The following is an 8,085-nucleotide window of genomic DNA, read 5'->3' as shown; positions in this document are numbered from 1 at the left end:
TGCAAGCAGTATCCGGGCATGGAAATGCCTTGGATTTCCGCTAGCTTTACACTCCTCACACACAGCTGGGGAGAGCGTCTCTCCTCCCTGGAAAAATACCACCACCAAATCAAATCCCTCTGTATTCAGAAAGATGCAGCCCCAAGGCCCTTGGGGGGAGAGGGGGGCTAGTGCTGGGTTTAGGGGCAGATCCTTGCAAGCCACAGGCAGATCTGCACCTGGAAAAGGAAGGGAGGGGTGGGCTTCTATAAAACTTCATGGCTCTAGATAGGGTAGCAAATATGGTGTATATAAAAGGTGGGAAAGTATGAGAACAGCTAGACAAGGGGAGTATATAGGGACAGAGAGAATAAGGGTGTGTATGAAAATAAATCAATATAATTTGGTTAGATACAGAGGCATGTATGGGGAGAGCTACACAGAGGAACATATAAGAGAGTAGATAGGGAGAGATTGGATAGGTGTGTATGGAAAACTAGAGTTAGAGTGCTTAATAAAGTAATTCAAGAAAGGAAATTCTAGGTGACAGACTTAATTAAGGTGATATTATGGTGGCTAAAGATTTAGTTATGTAACTGCAAAAATCATGAGTGAATTGTGGCGTAGGTAGCTAGGCATACAGGAGATGTACGAATAAATAGAGGCATGTATATAGGATTAGGTGGATAAATAGACCAGTGTGAAGAGGGAGGATAGATAGATGCTGACAGAGGGTGATTGATTTTTTTAAAAATAAGAAAATTTTGAGACTAAAATCTTCCTTACATGTTGCTTACAATTTAGACAAATGAAAGAGAGTATTTTAGACAGGTGAAAATAAAGTACTTAATTTTTTTCTGTAAGAATGGAAGTTCTCATGAGAAAAAAAGGCATTAACCTGGAGTTCAAGTTGAGAGTAAGATGGAGGGATGGATGGAGAAAGGGGTATATTGGGGGTGGATGGACGGGTGTGTATGGAATGGAGGGTGGATGGTGCAGTTCTTCAGGAAGGCAGTCAGTCAGGATTTACTGCAGAGGTGTCCTCACAGGTCTCTGGCTCCGTTGATGATGAGAACCAGAAGGCTGCTTGCGTGTGTGCTCAGTGATGTGTGCGTGTCGACTTGTGCACTTAGTCTCCACAGCAGACCCCAAGAGAGCCCCCAAAGACCACAACCCAGATAAGGATCGAAGGTGCCAGGCCAGATTTATTGTAGAGCGAAGTACAGTAAGGGTATGTCTACACTACCCTCCTAGTTCGAACTAGGAGGGTAATGTAGGCATACCGCACTTGCAAATGAAGCCCGGGATTTGAATTTCCCAGACTTCATTTGCATAAGCGGGGCTCCGCCATTTTTAAATCCCCGCTCGTTCGAACCCCGTGCAGCGCGGCTACACGCGGCACGAACTAGGTAGTTCGAACTAGGCTTCCTAGTTTGTGCCAAGTTCTGTGAGCTGGGGCCTGCCTCTTGCTTACAGCTTAGCTTTGCTTTATGTTAACCATGTTTTGCCCATTGTTAACTAGGCCTCAGGCCTCAAACAAGGCCCATGCTGCATGGGCTTATGTTTCAGGCCCTCATCTTACTACAGATGGGTGGGGACGGGGATGGGGACGGATAGAAAGGTGTGTGGGGACAGAGGAAATTAAATTAACAGGCAGCAGGTTTAAAAGAAACCAAAGGCAGTAGTATTTCTTTACCCAACACAGAGTGAACTTGTGGAACTCCCTGCCAGAAGATGTTGTGAAGGCCAAGACTAGAAGCTATCCATGTATCATTGACCTGCATTTAATGCTTAAGCATTCTTGCAGTGCAGTAGGCCCAGAGGACGGTTGGGGACCAGAAACTCAGTAGAAGACCTGAAATCTTGTCCTTTAAGGTCTAGGGCCCCAAGACACACTAGTGTATTTGAAAGTCTCAGAGGGGTAGCCCCATTAGTCTGTAACTAAAAAAACATAAAAAAACAATGGCCCTGTAGCACCTTAGAGACTAACAAAAATATATAAATAGTATCATGAGCTTTCATGGGCACAACCCACTTCTTCAGAAGACAAATATGGAGCAAGGGGCACAGAATTTGAAATATAAAGCAGAAAAAGAGTGGAGAGGGAGAGGAGAACGAAAAAAACCTGTCAATTAAAGTGTCCCAGCTAAATGGGGTTAATAGTGGGCTGTAAGTGGGCTGATACTTAGCCTTTGAAGTCATTTAGGTGCGGGATATAATGGCTCATCCAGTTCATGTCTGTGTTCAGGCCCTGCAAGATAGTATCAAATTTGCATATGAAGGCTAGTTCTGCAGAGACTAGTTGATTCCTGAAATTGTTTTGTAAGAGAATATCTACTTTTCAATCCATTCATGAGTGCCCGGGCAAGTTTAAATGCTCCAACAGGTTTCTGTGTGTTACTATTTTGAATATCTGTCCATTAACCTGTCCAGTTTGACCAATATACATGGCAGAGGGGCATTGCTGGAACTTGATGGCATAGATCACATTGGTGGATGTGATGTTATATGAGCCTCTGATGTGGAGGCTTATGTGGTTAGGTCCTGTATTGATGTCACTTATGTAGATGTGTGGACAAAGCTGGCATCTGGGTTTATTGCAGAGGTGGGTTCCTGAGTGAGTATGTTTGAGGTGTGAGGTGTGGCTGCTGGATAGGATATTTTTCAGGTTGGGGGGTTGTCTGTAGGTGAGGATTGGCTTGTCTCCCCAGGCCTCTGAGAGTGAGGGGTCGTTTTCCAGGATAGGATGTGGATTGTCAATGATGTGCTGGAGGGGTTTAAGCTGGGGGCCATAGGTGATGACCAGTAGTGGTCTATTATTTTCTTTGTTGGACCTGTCTTGAAGAAGCAGATTCCTGGGTACTCGTCTGGCTCTGTCAATCTGTTTTTTCACTTCCCTAGGTGGGTATTTATGTTTTAAGAATGCCTGATAGAGATCCTGTAGGCGTTTGTCTCTGTGGGATTGGAGCAAATCCGGTTGTATCTTAGGGCCTGGTTGTAAACAATGGATCAGGTAAGGTGTCCTGGATATAAGCTAGAGGCATATTGGTAAGTATAACAGTTGGTAGGTTTCCGGTATAAGCTGGTAGAAATGTGGCCATTATTTAATTGTACTGTAGTGCTTTATATTTCAAAATCTGTGCCCCTTGCTCCATATTTGTCAATTGAAGAAGTGGGCTGTGCCCACAAAAGCTCATGATACTATTTATATATTTTTGTTAGTCGCTAAGGTGCTATAGAACCATTGTGGTTTTTAAAGGTTTTTTTAGTGTATTCGAGTATTTCCTGTGTATCAGACAACTCATGTGCAGAAAGCTAAACATGTACAGGTGGTGTAACCATCAGGATGCTGTACAAGACACCTTTCTCTCTCACTGGCTCGCTCGGGGATTTTGAATCCAGTCCAAGACAAAGTTACTCACCTTGTGCTGTATTGATGTTTCTTCGAAATGTGTGTCCCTGTGTTGTGCTCCATTCTAGGTGTCGGTGCGTCCTTGTGACAGCTATTGGACATTTTTCCCTTCGCAGTGTCTTGCTGCACCGTGCATGCACAGTGGTCACTTTATGTTGTTGTGTCCATTGACTGTGCACGCAGTGAGATCCATTAACACTGCTAGTTCGCTCACTCTACGGGTGGATATAATTGCCAATAAGAATACCACTTTTGTGTTGAGCATCAATAACGACGTGGTGGCTAGTGGCTCAAAGGGTGGCTACATTAATGTGCCGAGGACCAAATCCAAACTCCAAGCGGGGGAGACAGGTCTTCATGGAGGTTTAAGGTTAGCTATTCCCTTAAGCAGTCTTTTGGTCATGGGATGAGCAAAGATGGAATGGCCTTCGGTGGTGGCATGGAAAGCGATGATTGCTGAGAGGTGAACTCTCAGCGTAGAGATCGAAAGACCCACCTGGTGTAGGAAAAGGATATAATCAAGGATCTCATGCATTGGCCAACCCTAGGGACCCTGGAGGGGATGGACCGAAGACAGTGACCAAGCCATTTGTCCCGTGCCATCCCTCTCCAGTCTTCCACAAACTTTGGGCAGGGACACCACTCCTACCCCCTGGCTAATACCACTCCATGGACCCAACCTCCATGACTTGATCTCACTTCCCTTTAAACTCTGTTCTAGTTGCAGCCTTCACAGCCTCCTGCAGCAAGGAGTTCCACAGGTTAACTATTTGCTTTGTCAAGAACAACTTTCTCTTACTAGTTTCAAGCCTGCTACCCATTCCTTTCCTTTGGTGTCCTCTAGTCCTTCTTTATGGGAACTCAGGAAGAACTTTTCTGAATGCACCCTCTCCACCCAACCCCTGCTTTTAGAGACCTCTATCCTGTCCCCCCTCCGTCTCCTCTTTTCTAAGCTGAGAAGTCCCAGTCTCTGTAGCCTCTCTTCATCTGGGAACTGTTCCCATACCCCTGATCATGTTAGTTGCCCTCTCCTCTCCCAGCCTTTCTCTTCCCCTCTCCCACCTCCTTTTCCCAGTCTCCCCCAGTTTTGTTCAATAAAGACAGATTCCATTTTTGAACACAATTGTCCTTTATTTTGTACATCAAGAAAAGGGGCTAGGGAAGGGTAAGTGGAAGGAGGTGAGGGGGGAATGGGGTACGAGCCCCCGATGGGGAGGACTGGGCTGGCTCTGCGGGCTTCTGGGGGTGGAAGCTCTCCTGCAGCCCCCCAATTGCCCCCTCTCCCCAAATGGCAGCCTGCGGCAAGTGCAGCCGGGCTGATGGCCGAGTGCTGTGATGTGCCCAGTGTGGGCACTCCGGGCACTCCAAGCCAGGACTGGTTTTCAAGCGGGGCACCCCTGAGAACTGTCTGTCCGGGGTGGGGGTCGGGTCCCTTTAAACGCAGCCCTCGGCTAGCCTGAGACTGCATCTCCACGCTCTAAGTCCTCCTCTGATGCCCTGCCGGCACTGCTTCCGGCCATCCTTAAGCCCTGTACAGGGTCCACTCAATGTGGACATGCTAGTTCAAATTAGCAAAACGCTAATTCGAACTATTTTTTAGTTCTAGACGCGTTAGTTCGAATTAGCTTAGTTCGAATTAGCGCTGTAGTGTAGACATACCCCTAGAGATTATGGACAGGAGATTGGTTTTGGAACTAGGTGACACTGGTTGAGTTGACCCAACCAGGTTTATTTGATGGCTCTATGGGACAGGATTCATGAATTTTCTGGTAATCAACACAGTCTTCTCCCCAGACAGTATGATTTGTGGGTTTGATAGCAACATGCCTTAACATCAGGGAGAGCCGCATTTTCTTTGTATAGTGTTGAATCAATTTTGTTTCCTGCTTGGAAATTGCTCCAAGTTTTTTCATTAAAGAGGCCTGTTTTGGGACCGGTTCTGTTCAATATCTTCATCAACGATTTAGATATTGGCATAGAGAGTACGCTTATTAAGTTTGCATATGATACCAAGCTTGGAGGGGGTTGCAACTACTTTGGAGGATAGGGTCATAATTCAAAATGATCTGGACAAATTGGAGAAATGGTCTGAGGTAAACAGGATGAAGTTTAATAAAGACAAATGCAAAGTGCTCCAGGAGGAAAAATCAGTTTCACACATATAGAATGGGAAGCGACTGTCTAGGAAGGAGTATGGCAGAAAGGTATCTAGGGGATTCTAGGGTGCATTAATAGATGTGTTGTGAGCAAGACTCGAGAAGTCATTCTTCCGCTCTACTCTGCGCTGGTTAGGCCTCAGTTGGATTACTGTGTCCAGTTCTGGGAACCACATTTCAAGAAAGATGTGGAAAAACTGGAGAAGGTCCAGAGAAGAGCAACAAGAATGATTAAAGGTCTAGAGAACATGTCCTATGAAGGAAGGCTGAAAGAACTGAGTTTTTTTAGCTCAGAAAAGAGAAGATTGAGGGGGAACATGACAGCAGTTTTCAGGTATCTAAAAGGGTGTCATAAGGAGGAGGGAGAAAACTTGTTCATCTTGGCCTCTGAGGATAGAACAAGAAGCAATGGGCTTAAACTGCAGCAAGGGAGGGTTAGGTTGGACATTAGGAAAAAATGTCCTAACTGTCAGGGTAGTCAAATACTGGAATAAATTGCCCAGGAAGGTTGTGGAAAACAGAGAGTATGTCTACACTACAGTGCTATTTCAAATTAATTTAATTCAAAATAGTTAATTCGAATTAAGCTAATTCGAAATAATGCATCTATACACAAAAACTATTAGCATTTTGCTATTTCGAAACACCATGTCCACACTGAGTTGTCCCTGAACCGAAGTTAAGGCTGGCCAGAACCAGTGCCAGCAGGGCATCAGGTTAGGACTTCGTGTGTGGGGCTGCTGCCTGCGGCTAACTGAGCTCCATGCTTAAAGAGACCCTACCCCCACCACGGACAGACAGTTCCCAGGATTCCCCGCTTGCTTGTCTACTTTGATGAGGGACAGCAAAGCAGTCCTGTCTTGGAGTGCCCTCAGTGCCCACACTCGGGACACCACAGCACTCGGCCTCATGGAGCCAGTACTGCCCCTGGGCATGCCAGTGCATCTTGTGGGGTCGTTGCCATAAGCCTGGCTGCACTTGCTGCAGGCTGCCATCCGGGGGGGTTCATCGGGGGGCTGTCAGGATCCAGGAGGCCCTGAGGGAGAGCGTCCACCCCTCAGAGCCTCCCTGGTCCTCCACACTGGGGACTCATGCCTTCCACTAGCCCCCCTTCCTGATGTCATATAAAAGACACATATGTTCAAAAACAGAAACTGAGTTTATTGAACAAAACTGGGGGGAGGGGGATGAACCTCTGGGGAGACTGGGAAAAGGAGGTGGGAGAGGGGAAGAGAGAAGGTGGAAGAGGGAAAGGGGAAACCTGGGAGGAGGGAGCTGGAAGGGGGAAGCAAGAGGAAGAAGGGGAAGGGGAAGCTCAGGGCTCAGGTTTGGGGGTCTTGCCAGACCAACTTGACTTTCATGCAAACCTGCTCCTGGGTTTGCATGTGGCCTTTGGTGGCCAGGCTGGCAGCTATCCTGCCATAGACAGCCACGTTCCTCCATCTAGTGCGGAGATCATGGAGATTAGGGGCATCCCCCCAAACCTGAATAAGGTCCACAATCTCCACCCTGGACCAGGAAGGCGCCTGCCTTCTCCAGTCCCCGTCAGGCTCCTAGGAGCTGACAGACTCCTCCTGGGGAGTGGTGGAGGGCTGGCTGGCAGTGGCTTGCTGGCTCATGTTTTGGGGCCACTGGGTCAGGGACCCCGGTGGCCACTGCTGGCTCTGGGCTGGCAGGTTTGGAGCTGGCACAGGCACTGTGGCCAGGGTCTACCCTTTTAATGGCTCTGGGGCTGGGGGAGAGGAGAATAAGTTTTCCTGGTTGTGCCCAGAGTGGCCACCAGAGTTCTCTGGGAAGGGCTGGAGGCCCCCTATTTCGAATTAAGTGTCTACACAGCACTTAATTCGAAAAAGCTATTTTGAAGTTGGTGTTACTCCTCATAGAATGAGGTTTACCAAATTCGAAATAAGGGCTCCACTATTTCGAATTTATTTCGAAATAGCGGTTTGCCTGTGTTATTTCGAATTAACTTTGTAGTGTAGACATACCCAGAAAGAATTGAGCTTGTTTAGTTTGGAAAAGAGAAGATTGAGAGGGGACATGATAGCAGTTTTCAGGTATCTAAAAGGGTGTCACAAGGAAGAGGGAGAAAAATTGTTTTTCCTGCCCTCTGAGGATAGAACAAGAAGGAATGGGCTTAAACTGCAGCAAGGGAGGTTTAGATTGGCCACTAGGAAAAAGTTCCTAACTGTCAAGGTGGTTAAACACCGGAATAAATTGCCTAGGGAGGTTGTGGAATCTCCATCTCTGGAGATATTTAAGAGTAGGTTAGATAAATGTCTATCAGAGATGGTCTAGACAGTGCTGGGTCCTGCCATAAGGGCAGGGAACTGGACTCGATGACCTCTCGAGGTCCCTTCCAGTCCTAGTATTCTATGATTCTATGAAAATCCTCATTGAGATAGGTCCTGCTTGAATACTGTGTGCAGTTCTAGTTGCCTCATGTCAAAAAATATACCTTAGAATTGGAAAAGATGCCAAGAAGGGCAAAAAAATTATTATAATTGTGTGTCTTATTGAAGGCACAGAAAGAAACCA

This window comes from Pelodiscus sinensis, chromosome 24 (genome assembly GCF_049634645.1).
Source record: "Pelodiscus sinensis isolate JC-2024 chromosome 24, ASM4963464v1, whole genome shotgun sequence".
NCBI classification, from domain to species: Eukaryota; Metazoa; Chordata; order Testudines; family Trionychidae; genus Pelodiscus; species Pelodiscus sinensis.
Note: the sequence above shows the minus strand (reverse complement) of the source record.